The sequence below is a fragment of the Rhea pennata genome, chromosome 16 (genome assembly GCF_028389875.1).
Source record: "Rhea pennata isolate bPtePen1 chromosome 16, bPtePen1.pri, whole genome shotgun sequence".
NCBI classification, from domain to species: domain Eukaryota; kingdom Metazoa; phylum Chordata; class Aves; order Rheiformes; family Rheidae; genus Rhea; species Rhea pennata.
Window position 1 is genome coordinate 4,611,880 of NC_084678.1, and position 26,576 is coordinate 4,638,455.

A 26,576-nucleotide genomic window follows, 5' to 3' on the forward strand; every position below is an offset into this window, starting at 1 on the left:
ATTATGGAGAAATGATTCCTGGCTTGCATTAATTTAATACAGATCTATACTATATGAATTTAATTCTAATCTATAGAATGTATCTTTGGAATCTTTCAAGCTATTTCAGTTCTCTAACCTCACTTAGCTTGTGATAATATTACAAATATATCAAATTTATATATCAAATATTATCTGGATTTTTTTTCCTCCTATGGCACAAAAATGAGCCCAGAACATGGAGTGATCTGAAAGAAGGATGTTATTGGCTATTGTTTGGAATGAGTAAAGTGAATGTGAGCGTTGCAGGCATACTTGCCAAATTGAAACTCCTGAACAGACCACAGATAACATGTAGCCAACTTTGGGCATTGTGGCAGTGCTTTACTAGTATTCTGTAATGCTTGTAGTTTGTGTTCTGGGCTTTCTATTAGACTTTTTATTAATGCTGCTTCTCATTGCCTCTGTGGCCAGGAATGGATGGCTAAACTTTCCCATCATATGAGCTGTGTATGTAAATCCTTGTATGCCTAGAATTTGCAAGGTACGTTTAGAGTGATGAAAAAGGAAGCCAGTAGAAGGCAGGTACGGCTTACATGTGGAAATGTGCCTTAACAGTCTGGGATGAGGCTGAAGTAGATATGCAGCTGAGATCCACAGTGGTGTTGGACTCTGCCCTTCTCATGGTCAGAGACTCAGAACATCTATCAGCATCTATCAGCTATGTCAGGTGCCATAGCTCTGGTATGAGACCTTCACTTGAAGGCTTTTGAGCAGTTCATGCAGCTCCAAAGCTTGGCCATCCAGCTGTAACATAATGTATAGGTAAGGTCCTAGATAAAAATCAGTTTTCTTTCTGTATAATGTCTTCATTCACCTGTCAAGAGGAAATGGATATAGTAACAGCTCTAAATGGCCTTAAAAGTCTTGTCTTAGTTCCTCTGCCATCACACACACCTCATTTTTTTCTTCAAGGCTGCTAAGGAAAAGCCTAAATGAAAAACCTGTGGAGAAAACTAGTGGGAAACAATATTGATTGTTCTTTTGGAGTGTTAACTTCTTATATGAACGGCCTGTGCATAAGTGGTTCATATTTGGGTGTGATCTCTCTCTCTCTCTCTCTCTCTCTCTCTCTTGTGTCACAGGGCTTTAAGGATGTTTGGAGTGATGTCTGGTGGTGCGGGGAGTAGGTGGGAGCTGTCCTATTCCTTAGTGTGTCATTTCTATCTAACAAATACTAAGGGCTTTTTCTAGCTGTATGAAGACAACTGTTAGCATTCCTTATTTATTCCTTAGTTCAGCGTTATACTGATGAACATCGCACAGATGTAGATGTTCTTGCACAAATAAAGCTGTGATATCTATCCGTATGTATAGTTATGATATATATATATATATGAAATTGTGCTGATACAACTACAGTTTTTATTGTATCGTGTATTTTGCTTAGCACTGACAGTGGCCTGGTGGAGCTAAGGGAAACTATGCTGTGAAATTTAGCTTTTACTGGTATGCTGTAACTCTCAGTGTACATAACTGGTGTCCAGGACAACTGTAAATGCTGGCAATGGGGCTGTAATGCTTAACTACTATTGCGCTTATTTATCAATGACTGAAAGCAGAGCATGGTATGCATTTAAAAAATACCAGATCCCTCTAGCTAGGATATTCCGGCTATGACAAAGTCAGCTTACATTACCACCTCCAGACACTCTCAGGAGCTGTGGATACGTACCTGATAAAAACAAGCAGCTAAGAACCTGACCTCAAACCTGGCTTGTAACAACAGCACTGATAAGTGAATTCAGGGGCAGCACTACTATGTTTTTCTTTCTGCCTCTTCTGAGTATCTGTCAACTGGTTGGATAGCTGTTGCCTTCCTCTAAATTCATGTTCAGCAGCCTTGATCTACTTTAAATGCCGCCACAAAACCAAAATGACCCTTCACTATCTTTTTTTTACTGTCAGTGTTAACAGAAAATCCATGAATAAAGGTTTCTCCAGCCCTTTATCAGCCAGCTTTCTAAACTGTTCAAGAAGATATTGTCCTTTTGCACAATTAGATAAAACTTACATAACTCTCTTGGGATATAAATGCTAAGCCTACTTTCAGTTGAAAAAAAAAAAGAAGTTTCATTCTGTAATGGACTACCCAGAAAGAAAAGATTTCTCATGCTGGAACTCTTGAAAAGAGATTGAGTCACACTTTTATCTCCTTGAAATATCACCTTTAAAAAAATGTTGTCATAGGGATGATGTGATGTGCTCTATAGCCACTATTATATTGAAATGTTGGTACTTTTTCGTAATCTCAGATGTTCATCTGGAACAAATGTTGTGAGACTGGAAGAAAAGCCATTACAGAGAATAAATAGTCAAGGCTGGGTGGGCTGAGGATGTCATCTCGGTTTCACGTGTGAAAATGTATGAAGCATTGACTTAGTATGGGAGAAGTCACAGTATTTGGTATAGAGTTTTGAGATTTTTTTTCCTTCAAATCTTTACTCATTTCACCAAGTGTTTTTGTGTGAAAGTGTCAACTGATGTTATTACACTTAGAAACCTTAGGGTTCAGGATGCCAAAAAGAGAAATTTCTTTTTCAATTGTACAATTTCTTTAATAAAGCAGGCTTTTGATATTGTAATATCTTTAGGGCAGGTACAATTACATCTTTCCACAGTGAGTACTGAGAAGCATGATACTGTAACCTTTTCACAGCTGCCATAATATAAACGGTAGTAATAAATAATTCCCTCCCCCCTCCATTAGATTATTCAAAGAAAAAAAAATCAGTCCACTCGTATGATTTCTGATGCACTTGACCTCTGCAATAGCATTTTAAGGTCTCAGGTCTCAAAGTAGAAGAAAAGGCTGAAACTCAGAAATCAGTTTATCGTTTTGTACATAGGAGTCAGGGTGAGACCTCAGAATTTATCTTCATGGTAGCCCTAGATTTCCAAGACCTTGTTTCTCTCACCTTATAGAGAAAATATCATAATTTGTTCTTTATGTTGGAGTAAATCACAGTACTAGGTGCAGAGGTGCAGATAGTTGAGGGGGATGGGGAAGGATTGAAACATGAGCATGTAGATATCCATAACACTGATATTTGTGAGCATGTGTATCTCTTTGTCCATTTACAAAAAAAAAAAACCCACCTATGTAAAGACAGAGTAAGTTTCAGGGTTACACACTGGTGAATGATGAACACTAAAAAATGAAAATAGAAAGATGTAACTATCTTCAAATCTAGTGTTTTGAACCCAGGAAATTCAAAGTGAAAGTTGCCCTTAAAAGGAGTCCAGACATGATGGTACTGTAGTTAGTAAGTGATACACTGTAATATTTAATCTGCAATTGTTTTTCTTGATGGCAAGGCCTGCATCAGTACAAAATGGGATGCAAATGAGAATGAGAGACCCAGTGTTTCTTTACCATGATGCCTGGACAGTCACACTGTGTTTCCAGCTTCTGTCAGTGAATTACTTGATTGTTGCAGAGAAACGCTGGCAGCCTGCAGCTCCTGTTGGGAAGGTAGCACCGGAAGCTGTCCTGGCTTCTTGTAGCTGTGAGAAAATACTGGTGAACTGCATTCAGTTCCACATACACAGCTGTAGGTTAATCGAGTTGCTTCATGCTCTGCCCCAGAGTTCCCAAGTGTGCAGCTTCCACATGCTATCATTCCCTTGTAGGTGTATGTACCCACTCTGATTAGGTGTACCTGTTCATATTAACAAGATTTAAGTGTACGTTGCATTCTCTTCAGGGGATCACTTCCTTTTCTCTTGCCTTATAACCTCATAAGCTTGCTTTTTATATTATGTGTCATCAAAAATCTCCTTCCTTTTATTTGAAACTGTAAACATAAAATAATTACAGTTTTTTCCATAATAGATTTGTGATGTTTAGTGGTGCAGAATTTACTTTTATTCTGCTTAAGAAGTGAGTTAATAATTAAAAAACCAAATACAAAACCCAAACTCAACTATCCTAAAAATTTATTTTAAAATAGCTATATCTGTAGCAAGTACAATGGTACTTCCTTTTGCATGTGGTATATGTAGCCACACATCTACGTGACTGTAACTGCAAATCTGCTAAATTACTCAAAGGGGAATTTCTACTTTAGAAACACAGGCTTACTTCACGTACTAACAAAGAGGCTGACTGATGATTGCTAGTCATTTGAATTTTGTTTAGCTTCCTTGTGTAACTGTAGTTATTGAAAGGTGTGATACAGTGTTAAAAGTCACAGGCTAATTGATACTTCTGTGCCTGTGAAGGACTAGAGGTGTATTATGGTGGCATTGAATGAATTATTTCATAAGTTTGGGCTTTAATTTTTTGTTCTGTCTCCCAGTGTGGCAGCAGGAGTGTTTCAGTCCATTTCTATGGAAAAATATGTAAAAGAAAAAGAAGAAAATACATATACAGTGTGCTGAGGAGGGACAGAGAAAAGGTAGAAAGCTCTGAAAGCGAAGAAGGCTTGCAGGGAGAGCAGACAGCAAAATCCAGAAGATGTCCTCTGAAAATTTAGAAGCTAGCAGAGGAATATGCAGTTATGCTTTTACAAATTTATTGTGTATCTTGATGGACTGAAGTTCAAGAATTACTGAGAAAGGCAGATGATATAGGTGATATTTTCAGCTGACTTGTGCTGAAACTCAATCACTGCTTTTACACCCAGGCAGGTTTTGGAGCCATAAGAGAACTGTGCAAAAGGAATTCATAGCTGAGCCTTGAGCCTATGGATGGTTAACTTCATATCCTTTTAAACTTGAATTTTAAAATTGAAACAGACCATAATAATTCTGAGATTGGGCTCTGCAGAGTTTATAGCCAAAGTAACTTAATGATATAGTCTTTTTCTGCTTCCCTACCATTGCCCTCATTCCCAGAACATTACAACTGCCTGTTTTGATTTTATTTCAAAATCAAAGACGTCCATATCAGAAGGCAGTATGAAGTCTCTATAATAAACAACCACTAATGGATGACTTAAAGTTACTTTCTTTAGTAAGAAAAGTCAAGGTCTGTAGAAACCTTGTGACAAAAACCAATCTAACATCAGCTACTCAATTTAGCATCAGCCAGCAAATCAGACACAGGTAACAAAAAGGTGACCAACTCTGCCAAAGAATGCGGACGTGAAAGAATAAATTGCCAATATTGTGAATTGCCATATTGACAAGAGCGATGACCTTGGTGTCCTCTGCGGACTGCTGTGGCACAGCAACATGGTTTTGTCCTTAGATTGCTGTGGAAAGTGGTGTTTTCCACAACTAATGGTAGAGCCAGGGGTTGTTTCTGGTAGGTGACCAAATTGGAGGAGGAGAAGAGATGGAAGGAGATATGCTACAGTTACCCAAAAGAAAGCATTATAGGGTGCTGCTTTTTTTTTTTTTTTTTTTTTTTTTTTTTTTTTTTTTTTTTTTAAGATACATTAACATAGCTGGTGGGGAAAAGATTGGTTTGAGTGGAAGTAAATATTTCGTAACGTCTTTGTGTCTTGGGGGGATTTATAAAGAGATTTCTCCACTCTAATCAGGTTGTTAATGTTCAGCATACCCTGACACATCAAAGGGACTTGTGCGTCTCGGTCTGTCTTGCTGAAAAGCAAATGCAGTCTGAGGAAAACTCAGCGGGGAAGTTCTTCAAAAGGGTGATGCAGCCCCTGGTCAGCCTGTCGCAAAGGACACGAGAGGATCACAGCTTTGCCGAGACTCTCCAGCTCAAAACCTTCGTAGAACTGAAGAACAGAAAGCAGAACTTGTGTTTCTGCCCTGTTTCAATCTCCAGTGGCGCTGCCACAAGAGGATAAGACTGGAATACTGATGATCTCTCCTTAAAACTTTTTCTTCTCCCCCCCCCTTTTTTTTTTAATTAAAAGGGTAATTTACTGTCTCCCCGTGGGGTAACCGAGGCTGCAGTTCGGGGGGGGGGGGGGCGGGGGGGGGGGGGAAGGGTTAACTGCCTGAGCCGGTCGCAGCCGGTTCGCCCGGCTCGAGGCTGCCCTGCGCATGTCATCGCGCGCAGAAGCGTCGACCAATCGGCAGAGGCCACCTGGCGCCGCCGCCGCCCGGGCCTATTTAAGAGCGAGGGCGGGGCCGCCACGAGGCGACGGCGGGAGGCGGCCGCGGGAGGGGCCGCGGGAGGGGCCGCGGGAGGGGCCGCGGGAGGGGCCGCGGGAGAAGGCTGCTGGGAAGGAAGGAGCGGCAGAAGGAAGCCGTTAGGTACGGACACCCACCTGCTGCGTCGCCGCGGCGAAGGGGTGAGAGGGGCTGGGTGTGAGGAGGAGAGCAGCGCGGGGCAGGTGCCTCCCGAAGCGTTTAATTGCACGTCTTCCCTTTCCTCAGCACCCGAACTGGTAATTAAAAGTTCGTATTAACTAGTGGTAGACAAAATCAAGTAGAATTCCCCAAGTTGAAGCTATTTTGCCTGCTGCAGTTAGACTTAAGAACTTATGAGGGCATGGCTTGGTTTAAAAACCTGAAACTTTCTCCCCATTTTTTGTGGAGGAGTTGAGGAAGCAGCAGTGACCTGGTGTTAAGGCTCCGGAACGCGTTGGATTGGGGAAGGGCTGTATGTGCTTTCCGGCCTGCAGTGCTGTACTTTGTATTTAAATAAGGGGCAGGGAGAAGGAAACAGTGACCCCAGCTCCTTATATACAAACAAATTTGCTGATGAGCTTCTGGTGCTTTAGAAAATACGGCTAGCCTTTTGGCTTACTCTTAAGTATGTTTTCTGCCATCATCTAGGAAGGGGAGTGATTGGATCACAACATGGAATCAGTACTTGCAAGAGTAGCAGAATTTAGAAACCTGGATTTAAATGACGTTTCCCTGGGTAGATTGTCTGCTATTTAATAGTGTTCACATTTGTGTTTATGGTGCAGCATTCCTGGGCAGGAGGCAGGGAAAAACAGTTTGGTCTTTTCTGTTACTTAAGGGCCTGTTTGAGAAATTTTAGTGCCTCTGCTGACAAATTAGGCTGAAATCCTTTAATGATTTTAGAGGTTTTTGGAGAAGGTAGGACTGACAAACAAGCATACAGTCAGTGTTGTTGTGCAGGTCTGATTCATCAGAATTTGGGCTAAAATTATATTGCACACCCCTAAGTGATAGCTAAGACTTGATTCTTGGGAAGACTTCAATTTTAAGTGAGACTGGGTTAGCGAGAGAAGTAACACTTGGATCACTACTTTGCATAGAATGTGAGATGTGTATGCATTTTAAATGATACCGTGCCAACACACATTCTACACTCTTTTACACCCACAGATTTATGCACATACTTCTTTCAAAATTAATGCTTCAGACTGGACTGCTGCCCTATGTTGCTTTATTAGAACTATAAAATTTTTCAGTTAAATAGGAAGAGGTAATTTAACATTTTTTATTTGAGAAGTGAAAAAACCAAAAAACTTGAGCATAGCTTGGCTGCTGTGTCTGTTTCGTTGAAGCGTGTAAGCAGAAAAACCCATTAAATGCATGAGCCCTTCTGACACCGGGAGGATGACAGTGCGTGTTACAAAAGCAACTTGACGGTGTAGAAAGGCTGTGATGTTGGTTTGGAGAACACCTACCGAGGGTCTTTTCCTGCATCGTTTTGTAGATCTCTCACCTTCTTGTAAAGTTTAATGAAGAGAGAGTGGACAAACAGTTGCAACAGTTGATTTTATGGAAACAGCTTCTTGAATGCCACAGCGAATGTGCTCCTGGGGTAGGTTTTTTCTGCAAATGTCAGAAAGTTGTGTGCCAGTGTCTTGAAACAGATTATTACCTCACGATGACTTTGTAGTAGGGAATTGGGAGAATATTTGACTTTAAGAATGGTTTTATGGTCTTTCAGGGTGGAAGGAAGGGGATACTCCTTACATATTGGAGTTTTTTATGAATGCCATTTTTAGGAGGGTGATAGACAGAAGTGTATTCCATCTGCTTCTGAGCTATAAGTTGTGTGTACCACACAGAACAAGCGTGGAGGATGGACTAAATGATTTTGAAGAGTTTTCATGTTACTAATGTCAGATGCATTTATTTATTATGTTTATTACCTGAGTTTGTCAAATGGTAACCACTGTAAAAATTTTTTATTGAGCCTTCACAACATGGCACTGAGTTCTTTAGAGCTTCATTGTCTTGTGCAGCAAGTGTAACAAGGAGACTCTGTAAATTACAGTAAAAGTAGTTACGCTATCAAGACGGATAGGATGATATGATTATTTAAACAGGTAATAACTTTGGCTAAGTATAATGCTAACTTTTTTTTAAGGCTACTCTTGAGAATATTTTGTAAAATAACTTATCTCTTCTATAAAACATAACGATGATGATCAGTTAATTTGTTTCTGCTTCATACTCAGATACTCAGTACTGCTAAAGAATTTTTTTTGCCTTAAATATCCCTGGGCATTCTTGTCCTAATTTATTCTCTATTTCCAGTTAAGCTGCATGTTGTCAAAAGAGTTACTTCTCTTCTCTTCTCTTCTTTTTTTTCTGAAAAAGAAATTCCTTTTTGAACTGAACAGAATCCCCAGTGGAAGGCTTATGCAGCCTTTACTAAGGCAGAATTGCAGCAGTTTTCACTGGGAGATCCAGGATCTGCTCCAGAGTAAGACATAAGAGTGGGCCTGAGGGAACCAGTCACAGGTGACAATAAAGGCTTAATTTGAATATTATAGCATTCTTTCATTGGTCTGGAAATTCACATGCCAAACATTTTAAAAAGGAGGAAGAGAAAGAAAATAAATTCTTTGGGCTCAATTTAACATTTAGAAATAATTTCCCTGAAGAAACTGCAGCTGCATCATTTGAGCCTAGTATCAAATGGATTTGCTGCAAATTTATTCTCATAACCTAGATTTCTGTTTATTAGGAGACTATGAATAAACCACGATCCTGCGCTGTAAGGACAAACAGAAGGGTCAGCTTTATGTACAGGGCCTGTGCCAGTCCTTAGGTGTGATGCTACTGTGCGTTATTTCGCAATCACAGCTCATTCATTTTTGCTCCATTTGCCAATTGCATTGCAGCTGTGAGAGCTCAGCAATGAGGTGGAGCTCTTGCAATATCTTTGTTGTTGATTCGTCTTCACCTGCTTCACCTATCAAGAGCCAATTACAAGTCTACATGGTGGAGAGCAACCTTGTGTGGGTCAGGGTTAGAATCTCTAGGAGACGGGGCAGGGAGAGGATAAACGACAAAAAATAAATTTTGTTATGCAAGATCTAATCAGTTACACAACGCTTTTCTACTTAATTTAGGCATACCATATCTTTCCAGGAGATCTTTAATACCAGGTTATGATATATTAATGTTCCCTTCCTGCAATAGAGTTTTGTTCCACAGAGTTACAGGGTATTTTCTTGGCTGAATCTGTAATTGTTTATAAATACCCATGAATGGGAAAGCCAGTAACTCATCTTTTGCAAGGAAGTAGAAAGATGGCCCCTGATGGGTCTTTCCTGGGCAGCTTCTGATTTTTGGAATGTGCTGCCTGAGATGAGGGAAGGTGAGATTGAATCCTGGTATGTGGATAAAGAAGAGGAGACTTTACTCGTTGTTTCAAGGACTGTTCCTCAGGATACTTTCTCACTGTGGGACTACTTTCTTGTCTGTCTTGATCTCTCTGTAGCTGTGGCACAGTGATGTCTATTGTTCTCACTGTTACTACCTGTATGCAGGTGTGCTTGGTCCTGTGCAGGGCTAGGCCTGTGGGGAGCGTGAGAGAGAGAGAGAGCTCTTCGAGTTAACTGAGATAACCAGTGATTCTGTGTGCATCATTACTTGAATACCTAGTTTCTGTGACTTACGAGGCTCTTGCCTGTAACTAAGAATTTTTGGGAATGTCAAGTCACTGGAAAGCAGGGGCTTCTGTTTCAAGATGTTACTCTGCAGTAACAGGTGCTTTTCAAAAGCTTGGCTCAAAGAGATATGCATTTTTACATTTGTGTGACTTTATTCTTATGTTACTTTTTGGATTCCTTCAAGAGTGTGACAGTGAATATCTTTTATAAATATAGGTAGCAAGTACCCTGTGAGTTATGTAATACTACCAAGCATCTGTATTCAGAGGAAAAATTAATTACTGCACACAATACCTACCAGGCGAAGGTAGGGCACTTTCGTGATAATTACAGTATCACTGTAGAGTAAATATATCAGTCTTCAGCTGACAATATAATTAATAACATCTTTTGGGTGATTTGACTGCTCTACTTACTGTTAAATGAACGATTTTTTTTCCTCTCTTTTTCTCCCAGTGGTGCTGAGCAGCTGTAGCTCCTCATTGCTGCAACTGGAAGTCTGCTCTGTGCCCCTGGAAATGAGGCCAGCAGTACGCTGTATTTCTCTTTGATTGACAAATTATTAAATTCAGGGATTTGGAATTAAAGCAGACTTTTGCATTTTCTTAACCCCCTGCTCAATATGAGAGTTAGAAAGACAGAGAAACACAGAACACAAATCTCAAACAGTCTAAATGCTTTGGTTAGATCTGTGAAACTTTTAAGCTGTGGTAGTACTAATTAATACCATTAAGATTATATTGCTTCATAATTTTTAATGTTAGGCCTAAGACAGTAATCAATGGTGTTGAGAAGTATATTAATAAAAATACTTGTAATAATTAAGGAAGAAATGGGGAGTATGTGGGGAATTCAGATTAGTAGGTTGGAAAGAAATGGAAACTTAGCCTAAGGGGCTTCTGACTGTTTGGCATTGATCATCTCCATCATCACCATTCCTGACTGTAGGTGAACACATGGCTTGGAGAGCTGTGTGCGAACATGCTCTTACTCATTGTGACAGGGGACTATGTATATGCACTTGTAGCTGTCGTTGCCTCATTAGCATTTAAAAAAGGCAACTGAACAATGGATTGACCTGCAAGTGTTAAGGAAGAATAGAATAGATTTAATCCTCTTCATTTACTCAAAATAATTAGTCATGGATCATTTGCAGTGTTTTTGCTACTGTAGTGAAACTGTGTAAAGACCTGAAGATTGATTTCCACCATTTCTTTGCAGGAAGCATCTCACATAGTTCTGTTGTGAGAGGTAGTATTCAGAACTGTTTGGGCAGTAAAATGATGTGTGTATCAACTGAGACATGTAAGGATGAATGAAATCTTGATTTTGTGCACAGCTGACTTAATACTGGTTTCTTTTGCTTCTATTCTTTACCACTTCTCATGTAATTGGGTGCTTGTTTATCACTAATGATTAAAATCAAAGGTCTTTTTGCTGACTGTTTAAAGATTGGTCATCTTGCCAGTCAGTTTTGTTTGTTTTCTAGTAGATGGTTGTGAGCGCTTTGCTTATTCTAAGGCTGATCAGCATGAATGAGTTGTGGCACTTTGCAGATTGGCAGTCAGAAGACACATCTTCTTTCCCGTGCTGACTCTCTTCAGTGGAGGCTAAAGTGTTCATTTCTGCAGCACCGTGATCACCGCTCCCCCTTAGGAACGTTACTTTATCTGATGACATTCACATCACCTAGCTAGAATGCACTGTGTGATGAATGGGGTGGCATTTTGCTAGGATGATCTTAAAAAGAAAAAAAAAGCAGAAATATGTTGTTTAGATTGGGCGGATCCCCTACTCTATACCGTGTTGTGGATCAGAATAACTTCAGTTAATAACTTAAGTCTTTGCAGTCTAACTTAAGCAATAAAAGTTTTATATTTCCATTACGCTTTCCTGGGAAGAAATTTTTGTAACAGGAGGGTTATATGGGTTGAGAAGGGGGGAATGTGATGCTTCAATTTGAACTGAGATGGTCAATAACAGGTAGCATACTTAAGAGGAGGCTGTGATTGCTGCATTTTATTCAGCATATTTGCAGTGGGTTCAGGTGTTGTGACATAACTGATCGTCTTGCATATACGACTGCGTTGTTCATCAGCAGATGTTTTCTGCTCTGTTTTAGAACGAAAGCATTACCACTGGGGTTTAAGGGAAGGGGAATAAAGGTGGCAAGGGAGGAGGCTGATGTGACAGGAAATGGAAAAAGATGTACTTTTGCCTTTGGATCTCTGACCATTTTGAAGGAGTAAATGCTGATCTGAATTCTAGTTAAAGGCTGGAGATGCTATATGGCCTTTTCTCATTCCTAGACTCTATAGCATTATGCTTAGATTAACTATGAAAACCTCAACGAATCTGCAATATCTTAGTTCTGGAAGCTTTCTCTGTGTTTAAATGAGTTCGATCTTCTCTCCTGTTAAAAGAAGGAAAGAGAAGAAAAGCAGATCACCTAGAAGTTACACAAATACTTATCCTTGCTGAATTTTCAAACAAGGTTTCTGCTTTGGCATTGGTTATTGGTGTTTGTTTATTCATCAGATGTTTTCACTGTCTGTTTCAGAATAGAGAATGTTGGAAGGAAAGGAAGGAAAAAAGGCAGTGGGTTAGGGGGTGGATGAGTAGAGGAAACTTACTGCAGTGTTTTTTGTGGCCCATCAACCTACACATAACTCTAAAGGAACATTAGGGGAGAGAGAAGTTGCAACGAACAGGAAAACTGTAAATAAAGAACTATTTTGGAGTAGTCGTAATAATTACTCACCGTAATTATTCTGTAGTAGAAAGAGCAGTATCTCCAAAGTTTCCCAATGGCAATCTTAAGCCTTCAATCTTAAAAACTTCCACCTTCTCCCTGAGAGAGAAGAAGAAAGAGAGAGAAGACAGTTTTTTCATAGTCTGTTTAGTCCAACTGTCAATATTTTTATAATGTCTTGAGCTTCATGTCCTGTGACAGTGTTCAAGGCTCGTGCTGGATCATGGGCATGCTGTAGCACTGCCTGTGGAAGGAGAGGTGATCTGTGTTGCAATAAAAACATGTTACTTTAAATCAAGCCAACTTGCGATTTTGGGAGTTGAAAGAATGAAACAAAGCGTTTTCTTCCAGGAATTACTCAAATGTGTTGTTTTCATTTAAAGCAACATCAACAGTTTGACAATTTGTATTTTAGAAGTTAAAATGACATTCAAATTTTCACTCTGATATAAGATGTAAAGAAATACTTTTAACGTTTGATTTTTTTTTTTCTGGCCCAGAAATTTTCAGTTTAATTCAACTTTCATTATAACCTGGCAAAAACTCTCTGTTCATTACAAAGATATATTAGCTGAAGATGAGAATTATCCAAATGAGAAATACCCCAGCTAATTGCTTGCTTGGGACAATCTGAATGCTTTGCAGTAGAGACCTATTTCCTCTTTAAAAATCTAGTGAGACTGGAAAAAATTAGATTGCTTTAGCCTTTCACTAGTAGTAGTCTAAACAAGTATCAATATCTCGCAGATAGAATACCAGATGGAGAGACTATGGGTTGTGTTTCCAGTTTAGTTTTTGTCATACTGCTTTTGGGCAAATCGTTGCCACTTTCCTCATTTGCAAAGAGACAGTGAAATGGTACTTAACTCACTGGAATGGTGATATATTAATCCTTCTTCAGAGATTTGCTTCTGTCATAGATATAGAAAAGATAGTAATGTACTCCCTTTATGGTGAAGTTTAGAAAGCATTCAGCATTATTTTAATTTTATTCATGCATGTACTCTAGAAGCAGTATTTCTGTCAAATTCATCAGGACTGTATGGACCTCTACTTGTTAAAAATTCCACACTTCATTTTCTCTAGATACCTGTGAAAATTGAAATTTATCAAGTAAAAAGTGGAAATAAGGTTTCTTTCAAAATTTCTGATTATTTTTATAATAGGTTATTTTTATAATAGGTTAAAAAAAATTCCCCATTTTTTGGTAGATTTCAGCAGAAAGTAACAGCAGTGTCAGTGGGGGTCAGGAGACTGCTTTGGGGCATATTAGCAACCAATTTAATACACATTATACTGACAGCAGTAAAAAGTTACTACAAGGTAAATAAGAAGCTGACCCACATGGAACTTCCTCTTGGTCCCTGAGCTAACAACAGTAGTCTGGCAGCCTCTGTCAGATACATACTTGATGAGCTCAGTGGCGAGATGGATATAGCTGTAGATTCATATAGCTAGTATTGGAATGCTCTCTCTTGTGCCCTGCCAACATCTTGTGATACCCCCCTTTACAGGGAATAGTAAAATTTGGGAAGAAGCCTTTACTGCGAAGGTTGAAAAAAACCTCTAATTAGCTGTGTCTCTCTGAAATGACTGATACGGCTCATAAAGGATGTAAATTAAAAGTATGTTGTTATTCCTGCAACTGCATCTGCTTTATGTGCAGCATCATTTGGAATGGGATACGCAGACTTTCGCCTTTTAAATGCAAAGTTGCAGTTTTGATTCCAGGCTCAATTGGTAACCTCGAAAAGTCGTTGTCCTCTGACAGCTCTCTAGTGGCCTATGTGGAAATTTATTGACTCATGCTTTCATTAAAAAAAAAAAAAAAAAAAGCCCCACCTGTTTGGTGCTATGCTGCCTTGTCTTGTATTCTGTTCAGAGCTGACTTGTGCTCTACCTTGGATTGGATCTTTGGATTCCCTGCTTTTTATAGTATGTGTTTCAGCTCAATTTTCTTATGTCCCTGTTACTCCAGATGGGTAGATATTTTAAGAGGCAGAGGCAGACACAGTATACTGTTTTAAGGTCTTGGAAGTACTTGTCTAGGGTTGCTTTATGTGCCTGGTACGCAGCAGGTCAAGGTGTATTATAGCTCTGGCTGGGGAGTTCCAGATGACTTCTGTTGCTGCTACTTTTCCTTCAGTTAAGACAAAAGCCAGTTCAAGTACCGAGGAAGGCATTTCTGCTTGTGTATGGAAGCCGAATGTAGACAAGTGGTCATGCTGTAACAGCTAGCAGAAGTCAGCCTCAGTGAAGAGGTCACAGGATGGGTGAGCCACGTAGGCTGAACTGTATGTTTAGCTCAGATATGGTTCAAAGTTGAAATATGTTGGCATCACAGGAAACTTCTTACTGCAGTTTTCAGTTTTGTAACTTACTGAATTACTTGTGAGAAGACTAGGCCAGTCACTGCTGTTCAGAGCTCACAGAAGTTCTCAAGGAGAATTTACAAGAAGAGCATGATACAGTGTTGGACTGGCTTGAGAGCACCATAATGTGCCAAGTTCTCCACTTTGCTCTGTCACTAGCTGCCATAATGAAATCAAAGCTTTAGATATAGTGCAGTGCTTGCTCTATACTCTAGGTACAGTTCTGAGAATTTCCCTTTTAAAAAGCCAGTGTGGTGGGACACTATAAAATCCATATACTTATGTAAAATGTCTGGAAGCTTTAGGGATGTTAGGAGGCAGTAATGAGCCAAGTTTGGAGTCATTAGATCTCATCTTTCCTGAGAGGAAAGTCTCCCCAAACTAAAAATTGTTTTGTAAAGATGTGTGGCTCTGAGGTACCCACTGCTACTTTCAGTCTAACTAATGTGTAACATTTGTACATTACAAATAGGAGGATGACACTGGAAATGGAGCTGAAAGAAGAATGAAGTGGGGTGTAATATTGAATGTTCCCATACAGATGCTTCATGGGGGGGGGGGGGAATTGGACATCAAAAGGGATAGGATGATGACGAATAGAAGCTTGGGTTATGGTGAAGGGGAAGTAGCAGATCATATTTGGAGCCCTTTGGATCTTAAAGGCACCTTGAGCCCTTTCCTCTGCTGAATTTGAGATGTAAATGGGAGGAGCTGATTTGTGAGGTGTGTCAGGTCTTTTCTCTATCTCCACCTGCGTTAGTGAGTCAGAGTTGTTGAGGTTGGAAGGCATCTCTAGAGACTGTCTAGTTCAAATACCACCCTTAAAGCAGGGGCAACCAGAGCAAATTGCTCAGGGGTTTGTGCAGTTTTAAATATCTCCAAAGATGGAAATTCTGCAGTCTCTCTGGGTGATACGTTCATTGTGAACGCATTGTGCATTGAAACTGTTTTTCTTACATTTAAACAAAATTTCTTATATTTCAATTTGTGTTCATTGCCTTTTGGCCTTTCACTGGGCACCACAGAGCTCTGTATGTCTCTGTCTTTTTATTCCCTCCCTCTCGGGTATTTGTACACATGGACAAGAATTCCTCTCTCCTTCACCTACAAGCCTTCTGTTCTTGAGGCTAAACAGTTCCAGCTCTGTTAGGGGGTCTCAGTTATTGGATTTAGGAAGGGTCTAAAGAATGAATGACATAATACTCCTAGAATGAGTTGTATGCGGCCCATGAGAGGTGGAAGAGCAAGCTCCACAGAGTGTTTGGAACTGAGAAGAGTCGAGACTGGGATAAGAATTATATAGACCATGGAAGTGGCTGGAAAGCAACGCTGAAGCAAGGAGCTCTGCTGAATTGTGAGAAGGTGGGAGGGAGATGCAGTCCTGTACAGTGATCACTCAAGTCAAGCTTCATGATGAAAATGCATATCGTCCACTGAGCGCAGCTATCTGTGATATATTTTCATTAATACAGGGCTGTAGATGCCAAGGGGCAAAAATGCTGGGTCCCTTAGGGAGACAGGAAGATCTCAAAAGGCTGGAAGTACCATTGTGTGGGGAGTTGGAAAAGAACCGAAAGCCATTTTTCCTACATGACTGTACGCTTATGGCAAAATCAGAATATATGGGCCCTGTGTGAAATATGGACTACATCTATGAGCTTTTAGATGTGATGGACATCCATCCAAATATTTCAAATGGAGTTACTTCATGGTAACAAAATATGCAAGGACGCATACATGTGCTGCTGTAACAACAACAACGAGTAAAAACTGAAAGCAGCTAAATGGCACCTTATTCTTGCGGTAAATGTTTATCCTTCTGCTGGAAAAGAGACCTGGAATGTCATTAAGATAAAGTTCCTCTGTATTGCTGGAGGCCTTGCAGAACAGGATTTCACTGTCTTTACCATCGGAGAATGGGAACTGAAAAGTTAAAAGTATTTCAAACGGCAACTTGTGAAGATAAAAACATAGAGATGTGTGCATGGTAACGCAAGTCAGGCTACTATTCCTGTATTTCAGTTCATCTGTATTGCTGGTACCTCATATACTTGAGCCCTTTTTATGTTCATGGTTTATAGTACTTCAAAACTGGTGGCAGGAGCATTGTTGCAGTGTCTCTTCTGACTTCATTGCAAAGGCAGAACTGGAGCTGTTTTACGTGCAAAAGGTGCAACATTGAAACTTCTTCTCAAAGTAATTCCTGTAGTGAAACTTGATGATGTCTTTGTCCACCTTGTGCCCTTCTATCTAAATTGAGATTTTAATTTAACTGCTGTGAAATTCCTAAATTCTCAGGTTGCTTCTTTTATTGGCTGATTATTAATCCCTTTGCCTGCTGACACAGGGCTGAAGTGAGACTCTCATGTCCCTGTAACACGTACCTTTGGTCTAGGTTGATCAAACCTCTGAGAGATGCACGGCCCATTATTTTTATATATGTATATATATATATATATATGTATATATATATATATATGTATATATATATAAAAAAGTGTGTGTGTGTGTATATATATATATAAAATATATATATATATAAAATTATGGGCCATACATCTATCAGAGGTTTGATCAACCTGTGCGTGTATGTATATATTTATATTTTGGTCAAATTAGTGGTCAGTACAGGAGTTGGCTTGCCAGCAAACTAAATGTTGGTATCAGAGGCTCAGTTGTGTTTCTTAGATGAAAATATTGAGCTGATTGCTTAAAGTGTGAATCAAAGGCTATTTAAATACTATAATGATAGTCACAGTAGTCATAATACTAAAGTTCTACTTCAGAAGGATAGGAATAAGACATACTCCCATATTATTATATTATATTCTTACCTGCTTCCTCCTCCCCTAATATTTTCCAGAATTTTTATTAGATTTCATATAAAAGATTAAAATTTTATTCTAAATAACCAAGATTTAAGCTCTGTCTCTTTTAAAGCACTACATAAATAAACTTGAGTGTTTTAGGCCTGTGATATTACTATGATATTTGGATGCATTATCTTGGTAACCTTTATGAGCTGCAACTAACAACAGCACAGATTTCCAAAATGTTAATTGCACAGTCAGTGGGGGTAGGGTGTATTTTTTGCTTTGTTAGTGGTGGCAGTGCTAATCTGCTCTGTTTGCTTTTTCTTTTTTCTTGTCTTGGCATCTAGAGGCAGTAGTACAGGTACTAGGAAAGCAGTAGGCTTTCTGCCAACTTTGATATAGTAGAAGATTGCAACTGTTCTGATGAAGGAGAAGAATGGCAACTGTCTTCAACGGTCTCAGAATAATACGATAAACAACTCCCTCTAAAATGATTTTTAATGTTATTGAAATCCAAAGAGTCAGCAATCCAGTTTCTACTGCATAAAAACAATCGTGTTTGGTACCTGTACAAAAGAAACATTGAAGCTGCCCCTTGTGTCTCAGTGCGTTTTCTTCATATTTTTTCAGGTATCATCTTAGTTGTACATTAACTCATATGCTTCTGGAGCCAGGAATAGCAAAGTTAACAGTCTAACTTAGTAAAGTAGGATTAAAGCTAGAAACACTGCATTTGTCATAATGGCTTATAGCAGTTGTCCATCATTTTTGGTTTCTTACTTCTAGCTGTGTCCAGTATTTGATTTTTTTCAGAGAAAGACAATGCTCCTTCTAACCAAAAAGAAGGAAGTACTTTGGTAAAATAACAGCTCCTAAACCTTATTTGATTTGCTTCCTTGAAGAGCAAATCTGAACATTATTCTGTACTTCTCTCTGTATACTATGAAAAAATAATTGAAAATTTTAACTATTTTACTGTGTCAGAACGTTAAATGCAACTGGTTATTTCAGGTGATGGATCTGCTTATCCTCTAGGAAGGTGTAGCTAGCTCTTTGATATCTAATGAGAGTACTTGCCGCTTTCAGTAGTTTTCATCTTCAAAGCACTGTCTAAACACTTCATTTAATACAAAAACCACTAGGGATGGTAAATGAATGAAGTATGTACAAACTTGCACTTACAGGACTAAAAGGTCTTTTACAGAATTGATGGAAAATTAAGCATGCTTTACTTGGCATGTTCCTTATGCCAGTGTAGATTTGTCCCTTGCAGGTAATTTGCAAGTGCATCTTCTCTTCTGCCTCCTCCCTTCTTCCCTCAAGTAATGCCTTACTTGCAGCCTCTCCTTCTTTGCTTGATTATTGTATAACACCAAATCTATTCCCACATCAAATAGATAGGATATTCTGGCAAGGAAGCTTCCTGGCCTGTGAACTGCCGGCCAAACCAAGCAAAAGCCAGACCATCTTCTTCAGGATTTCACTGCAGGTTTCATATCTGACTTCAGTTTTCTGGGTGACTGTTGCCTTCTGTTTGACAGAACGAATGTTTCTGGCTCATGACACATGTGTTTGCCATCAAATTGAACCAATCTAGTGAAAGGCTTTAGAAGGAGCCTGTAACTTAATTCCAGTGATTCCCTAGTGTAGAGTGAATACTTTTTCCAAGGGTCTTAAAAGTGCATGCAAGTCCAGATATTTGTAGCAATGGAGAGGATTGATTCAGTGGAATCATTAAGGGCTGCAGCCTGCCCTCAGAGAATTAGGAAGAGTAGAGCCAGGCATCTCCTAATGCTCTCCGCCCCAACAGCTGTATAGTAAACCACAGTGGTGGATAAGGCTTGCCACCTTACATTAGCTGAGGAAGTTAGAGATGAGATGTGTAGTAATTTGTGTCTACAGTTAATGTAGTTAATCATTATGTTTAGGGTAGTACCTTCTAGATCTGGCAGGAATGATGTCGATCAACACTGTGAACACAACACTGAACACAGTGTGGTTACTTCTCTTTTTGCTGACTTCTCTGTTTAAAGTCAGCTTTGTTAGCTTTCTCCTAACACTGAGTCTGATCTACCCACAGAAGTATTTTTATTATGCTTCCCAGTTTAATTGTCTGCTTTCTCTGTGAGTAGCTTACAGCTGCTACCCTAACCCAAAGGACACAGGGTTTTGGTTGTAACAGGCTTAGGTTTGGTGTGCTCCATGCTGTGCTAATACTTCAGTGCAAGAGTAAGGCTCGCTGAGGCAGCAGGGACCCTTGGGGAGTGTGTGTTTGTCTATACTACTGCTGTGTTAATCATCACAGACTGAAATGGTGGTGGTATCCTTTCTGCTAGTGCTATTAATCTGCTGGCAGTTGCTGCCCTCGGCCTGGCAAATTGGAGGATGGTCATTTCTACCCACTAGCATGCTTTGTAGAAAAGGGCTGAGTGTTGCTGAATAAAGCAGAGGCTGACAAATAAGCTTGGTGTAAAGTGAAACTGCTTAGTTTTAGCTAGTTGGGGAGATTAGAAATGGTAAACCACTTTATATAGTTATACCATTGACCAACTTCAAAAGAGTTTCTTTTATCTTCAACCAACCAAAGATGCTGAGAATACTGTTTGTCCTCCAACATGTAGAATGTGTTTTTGTGCAGTGCTGTCTGCTGTGTTTTATAGCTGATGATTTTTGAGGGCTTTTCTCTGCAATAGCTTTTGGTAAATAGATGCCTAGTGATAATTTTAGAGATGAAGTTCTATCAAATGAAGTCATTCCTGGCAACTAAGATTTCAGCCTAGATTTCAGCGTAAACTGACGGTCCAAGAAAGCACCCGGGGTTCTGAGTGAATGCTGAAACCTACATCAGTGCTTTTTCACAATAGTCAGCGCTCAAAGCTAGCATGATCTGCCAACTGCCTTGCAAATTCAGCTCTTAATAACACAGATGTGCCTTAAGTTAGTGAAAGAGAGTTGAAGTAGGCAACTTTGAACCCACGCTTAATAGACATGATACATGATAAGGTATACTTTCTTTTATATGGCATGTGACTATTAGCATGTGTTTCCATCCTCCTGAAGATGTTTGGTTTGATGTGTCTGGTAACAAATGCCTTTCAGTTTCTGTTTCCTTGTTACATACTACATATCTTGAATTCATTATAGGTTTGTTAGTAAAATTTTAACACAAATTACCTTATTAATCTTTCCTTTGTAAATATTGCTATAAAAAAAGCAAACTTCATACTTGCACGTCCACATTATTATGGTAATTAATTTCAATTTATAACTAATTATGCTGTTCTATATCTAACCTGCCCCTTATTAGCAGTAGCAAGTGGGAATCAGTGAGTGTGATTTGCAGATGCTGGTCTGCGTATTGACAGACAAGCTACCTGGCAGCAGCCGCTCTGTAAGGAGGGAGTAGATCTCTCAATGAGCTGCTGCTATGAGACTCATGTTTCCTGCTTCCACAAACTATGATGGATATGTTGAGCTTTGAATTGCTTTGATAATGTGTGTGTGTGGGGGGAGGTGAGAAGTGGGAATGTCTCACAATAATTAAAAGTTAAAAAAAAAATAGAAATATAAACTGGTCTCATGGAGTAAAAAGATGGGAGGAGAAAATATAATAATGCTATGCACAGATGCTCTTTGATCTTGGCTATAATTCAGAGCTGCACAGTCCTGCTGCAGGTGGCATTAGATAAGAGGACATATTCCCTCGATAGATTTTCCTGGCACTATGAAGCAATTAGCTTTTGCTTGTTTGTAAAGTGAATGTAACCAGGTGCTCCCTCCCTCCCCTTCTGAAAAAAGTATGTTTGAGAGATTCCCATTTCCCGAATGGATTAATTATAGTTTCATCTCCCTCCTGGATCAATTACAGACTTGCATGCTCCTGGGTTTGCTAAGGGGTTTTTTGTTCCCTTTCTCTCCTTTCTTACTGAAAGGTGTGCTTGAACTGAAATATCTCTTAATGGGCATGAAGTGAAAGGTTCAGAAGCTCTTTGACATTAAAATGAGACCCAGATATTAGGATGGTTTTAGTGTAAGGGCCAGAAAGTTCCTTCTAGGCATGCGATGGCATTTGGAAAGTGGGGGAGAAGGGGAGTGAGATGCAAGAGAAAGTATCTTAGGGAAGGAGAACTGCTCTTCAGAGAGCAGAGACACTGCACATGCTGCTTCAGTGATACGTTATTTTCTAGACCATTTCTGTTGCAGAATAGGCATTTGGGTGCCTGCTTTCCTGGTTTGTCCTTGCCTGTGCTATACAACCCTTGTAAGAAGTAATCAATGCATTAGGAACAGCAGCTGGGCCAGTGTTGTAGTGGTGGGAATGGAAAGCTGCTCTGGCTTTTGCTTTGTAGACTGGGAGGCAGAGGTATGACAGTGCTCCAAAAGATAAACCTGTAACCCTACAAACGTAGACTAAAAGCCTCACCTTAATAGGCATATTCTTGCTGTGATCTGTAGATTCCTGATACTGAGCATTGGAGGTAGATGAGACCTGCCGGTCAGGAGGAGGAACAGTTTGTGCTCTGTCAGGAGGTCAGCTTTTATAACTAGAGACAAGCAAATAGTTCCTTTCTGCTGCAGCTATAAAATGCACATTTTAAATAAACTTCCTTTCTCCTGTGAAGAAATTCACAGGTAAAAAGATGGAATAGCTCAAGTTACTTTCTCATCCAGTCATTATTTGTCTCATTCATCTCAAATAAGATCCAAAGATATGTTCTGTAGTGTCCCCCATGGAGTTCTTAAGCTTGCATTTTGAGCCATTGCTTACCCAACTTCTTACCTCCAGAAATTAGTCTAACAAATCAGCTTTCTCAAGATCCTGAGACATTTGCTGCCTTACAACATAATTGTGTGTGGCTGTTTCTCATTAGACAGCGATATTTACCTCTGGGGAATGAGGCTTTTCAGCCTAAAATGAATTAAATGGAAACTTTGGCAAATGTCTTTGCAGTTGTCAGGACTGAAATAAATGAGCTGTCTTTGAGGGCATGTACTTCTGAACACCTGGGGATTGTGTCACTGAATGCTATGTGTTATCTGAGGATATATTGGAAGCTTTGAAAAAGCTCTTACCCTTAAATCCCAAGAAAGAAGAATACAGAGTTCAAGAGCAATGTTGGAGTGTGTTATATTGAGCACATTTGCTTTGTGCTGGAGATTAGTAGGCAAGGAAGCCTGTGCATAACAATGCTTGTCAGACATTATCAGTTATGTTTTAGGATATACACAACTGTGGTTCTTGCTTGGATCCAAAAGAACTATTAGCTCATGTATACATGAATGCAAGAGGTAATTATAGTTACAGATCTGAAGGACATAGGTCTCTGCTACCGTTTTCACTACAGGGGGAGGATGGGAATTCCCCCATGTCCAGGGTTTTGAGGGAAGAGAAAAAGTCTTGCTTTGTTCACTGCATGGCATACTATTTTATTTTATTGTTGCCTTCATAAAACTGTGCTGTAGACCCTAGATTCTTACCTTTGGGGTCCAAGCACAATGAGTTAATGGACCATTTGAACTCTGGTAACCACTGATCTCCAGAAGCTTTGTAATGGAGGCAGCAGCTTTCTGTATTCCTGTAATTAGTGCAGATGGGCTAGTGATGGGGAAAGGTGGATGAAGGGAAAGGAAGAAGTGTTGAATTTGTAGAAGCAACTGGCTTGCTTTTTCTGGAAAGGGTTTCTGTAACTGTTGGTTTTATGTACGAGATTGGGATTTTTGGTACAGCTCTTTATTGTACATTGCTGCTTATGACTGGTGCAGAGTGGCAGTAGCTGATTCTAGAGAAAGAGGGTATTTTTCTACAGATAGGAGAGTAATATGAAGCATCTGTATCTCTTGAATTTTTTTGTTGTTGTTGTTCAGTGGTTTTGTTTTCTTTTGTTAGTAAAACCGTTTCTTTAGGGTTGCTGTTCTTCATCAAAGTACCAGGAAGTAAAATCAGGTGGGCTGTGCTTAGGTCCTTGCCTCTTTAAAATGAATTTGTTTCTACTGAGTGGGCTTTGAATGTATTTGTAAGGAAATATAGTATAATATTGGGGTTGCCTAGTGACTGCCCCCTCTTCCCCGAAAACTCTGGACCTGTCTGCACGGATAGGGGAAGGATCCGAGTTCCTGTTCTTCACACCTAAATACTTCCTGCTCCTCTGGCACATGAACGCTCCTGGAAATCTCTGGTCCTGGCATCCTCTGCATTCTGGGCCTGGCAAACAGAATTCAGTGCATTTTTACAGTGCAGTAACTTTTTTCAGAGATGACCCCAGTTCTCATCTTATTCTCTACTGTTCACTTTTCACTTACCAGATAATATTTAGATTTTGCATTGTGGACTGTAGATTTCTAAACATAAAATATGACAGATGGATGTTTTTGTTAGGACGTCAGGTTGCTCAGTCTGTGCCAGCGGTAGGGAATGCACCTAGATCCCCAGTGACCGTGGAAGGAAGTCAGATGCAAGAATGATTAGAGCAAAATCAGGTTTCTTGTCTTGCTCCAAGATGTATTGATCAGGTACTTGGCTGCTCAGTGGCTACCTGAGCAGCTCTGCTCATATGATTTGCTTCCCTTAAAATTCATATTTCCCCCCCTTTTCCCCTTCTCCGAGGCTTCCCCTTTACTGCTCTTATCCCTTTCTAGTAAACAACTTGTCTATTAATACCTTCACCATTGGCCTTGATTTTGTTGACTTTATGCTGTATTTGTTATTTATGATGTTATTGCTTTGGTAATTTCTGTGTTCTACCAAGCCAATACTCCCTTTTGTAATCTGTAGTGTCCTGCAGTTTCTCAAGTTAGTGGCATCACAGGTCAGGGTGGGTTGCCTGCATCTATGTTGTTCTTTTCTTACCTGTAGCATCTTGCAATTCCTTATGTTGCTTTTTCAATAGAGGTGCCACAGATCAAGATTCACAATCTGTATGTGTACTTTGACCATTTTGACCTCTAATTTAGGAACAGTACCTTCTAAACTGTTCTTGTACAGCAGCCAGGCTACTGGTTGATGATTTTCCTCAGTGTACTTTACCAGCATGTACTACTTCATCAGAGCTTCTTTAAATGGAAGCTTAAGTGTGATACAAAAAAACTTGAATTCAGTGAGAAGTATTTAATCTGGTATAGTTATGAACTAAGTCCATTTGGGGATTAGGTATTTTATTTAAAAAAAATTGAAGATAATTAACCTGTATCAGTTTAGAAAGGTAAGAGAAGGGAGCTTGATTTTTGAAGAACACACTAGCTCTTCAAAGAACTGAGCTGATACTTTGCAATGTATTGGTCAAATTTCTGTTATTAGATAGGAGATATCATGCTTCTGATCTATGGATATAAAGAGTGAGAGTTATCTCACTCTTGGACATCTCTGTTGCAGATAGCTGCATTTGGGGTGAGCTCCTCTTGGCTCTCTTTAGAGCGGAGGCAATTGGTAGGTCATAAGTGGTTCTTGGATATGATTCATCTCACTTAGATACGTATGTGAGGATGAGGTGATATTTAGGATAAATGTACCCCTCTTTAAGTACCAGATGAGTTGTTTTGCTGTAGGTGTCTACATTATAAACATTTTAGATGAATCCCACCTGACATGCTTTTTTTATTCCTTCCTGAAGTTGGTAGGATTTCAAAGCATTTGGTTTGATGCAGGGGATGTTCAGGATTCAGAGCTGAGCCTGAAATGCCCATGTGAGATGTGAAAGTTCTTTCACGTTTGTTTTAAACTTCTGTTGGCAGCAAATGTATTGTGTTCACCTGTCAAGTGGAAAAGTGGTATGACAATACAATAAACTGCAAGGAAAATAAAAAACTTACGGTTTCTACAGGAAAATATGGAGGTTTGAAGTGAACTACTATCCAGTGACATTTGAGCATAGCACAGCTTGAATGTTGAATATGTCCAGATATCCAGACACTTTCAAAGATCTTAGTTTGTTATACTTACTTTGATTCTTTTCTAGGGCAAGCTAGTTCATTCTTTTCCTTGTGTTTCACATGGAAAACATCTAGTTTAAATACAAGTTAGTCTGAAAACAATCTTGTTCTACTTTTTTTGAAAGCTTGGATTCAGCTTTTAGGCTCATTAATATTCACAAGCACTGTTCAGTTAGGATTGCTTTAATTTCCGTGTGCTTTATTAACAAGGATTATAGTGGCATTTGCATGCCAGACTCTCAGTATTGTGTAAATTTTGGTTATTACTATGGAAAAAAGGTAGGGGAAAAAAAGTTACTTCACTCGATCCAGTACTTTCTCTAACTGTTGCACTTAATATGTTTTGGAGAGTGTTTCTTTTCAGTGTTTATTAGGTGGATTTTTTTATCTCTGAAAGATATTTGTGAGTCTTGGAACCCCCAAAGAGAAGGCAGAGGTTGGTGCTCTAGATATGCCTTTGGCACGCCTTATTAACAAAGGAATATATCCCCTGAATCTGGAAAGTGAAGACAGCCTTAGAGGAGTCCCACAATTGTTGAATCTTTGTGTGTCACACTATTCTGTGACAGTTGTAGGTATTCATTACCAGTTACACTGGCCAAATGAGCTGGAAAGTATAACAGCATTTTCTAATGGTACTCCAGAGCCAAAGGTCTGCTCCCAGCAAAACACCTGTGTTTGCAGCTAGTGGCTGGCTGGCCACTGTGCATAACGTGGGTAATGTACTGCGGATCTGTCCTACTGAAGAAGCCAGGATGAGAGTTCTTCAATCTATGCATATGGTTGTTAGTGAGTGCTCAGTCAGCAGGACACTTGATTTCTAGAATTCAAATTGATGCCACAACTTATTTTAGATAGACTGTGGAGTAACTGTTGCTGCTGTGGAGTTTGCATGGTTGGGACAGCCTTTTGAAAGGTGAAAAGA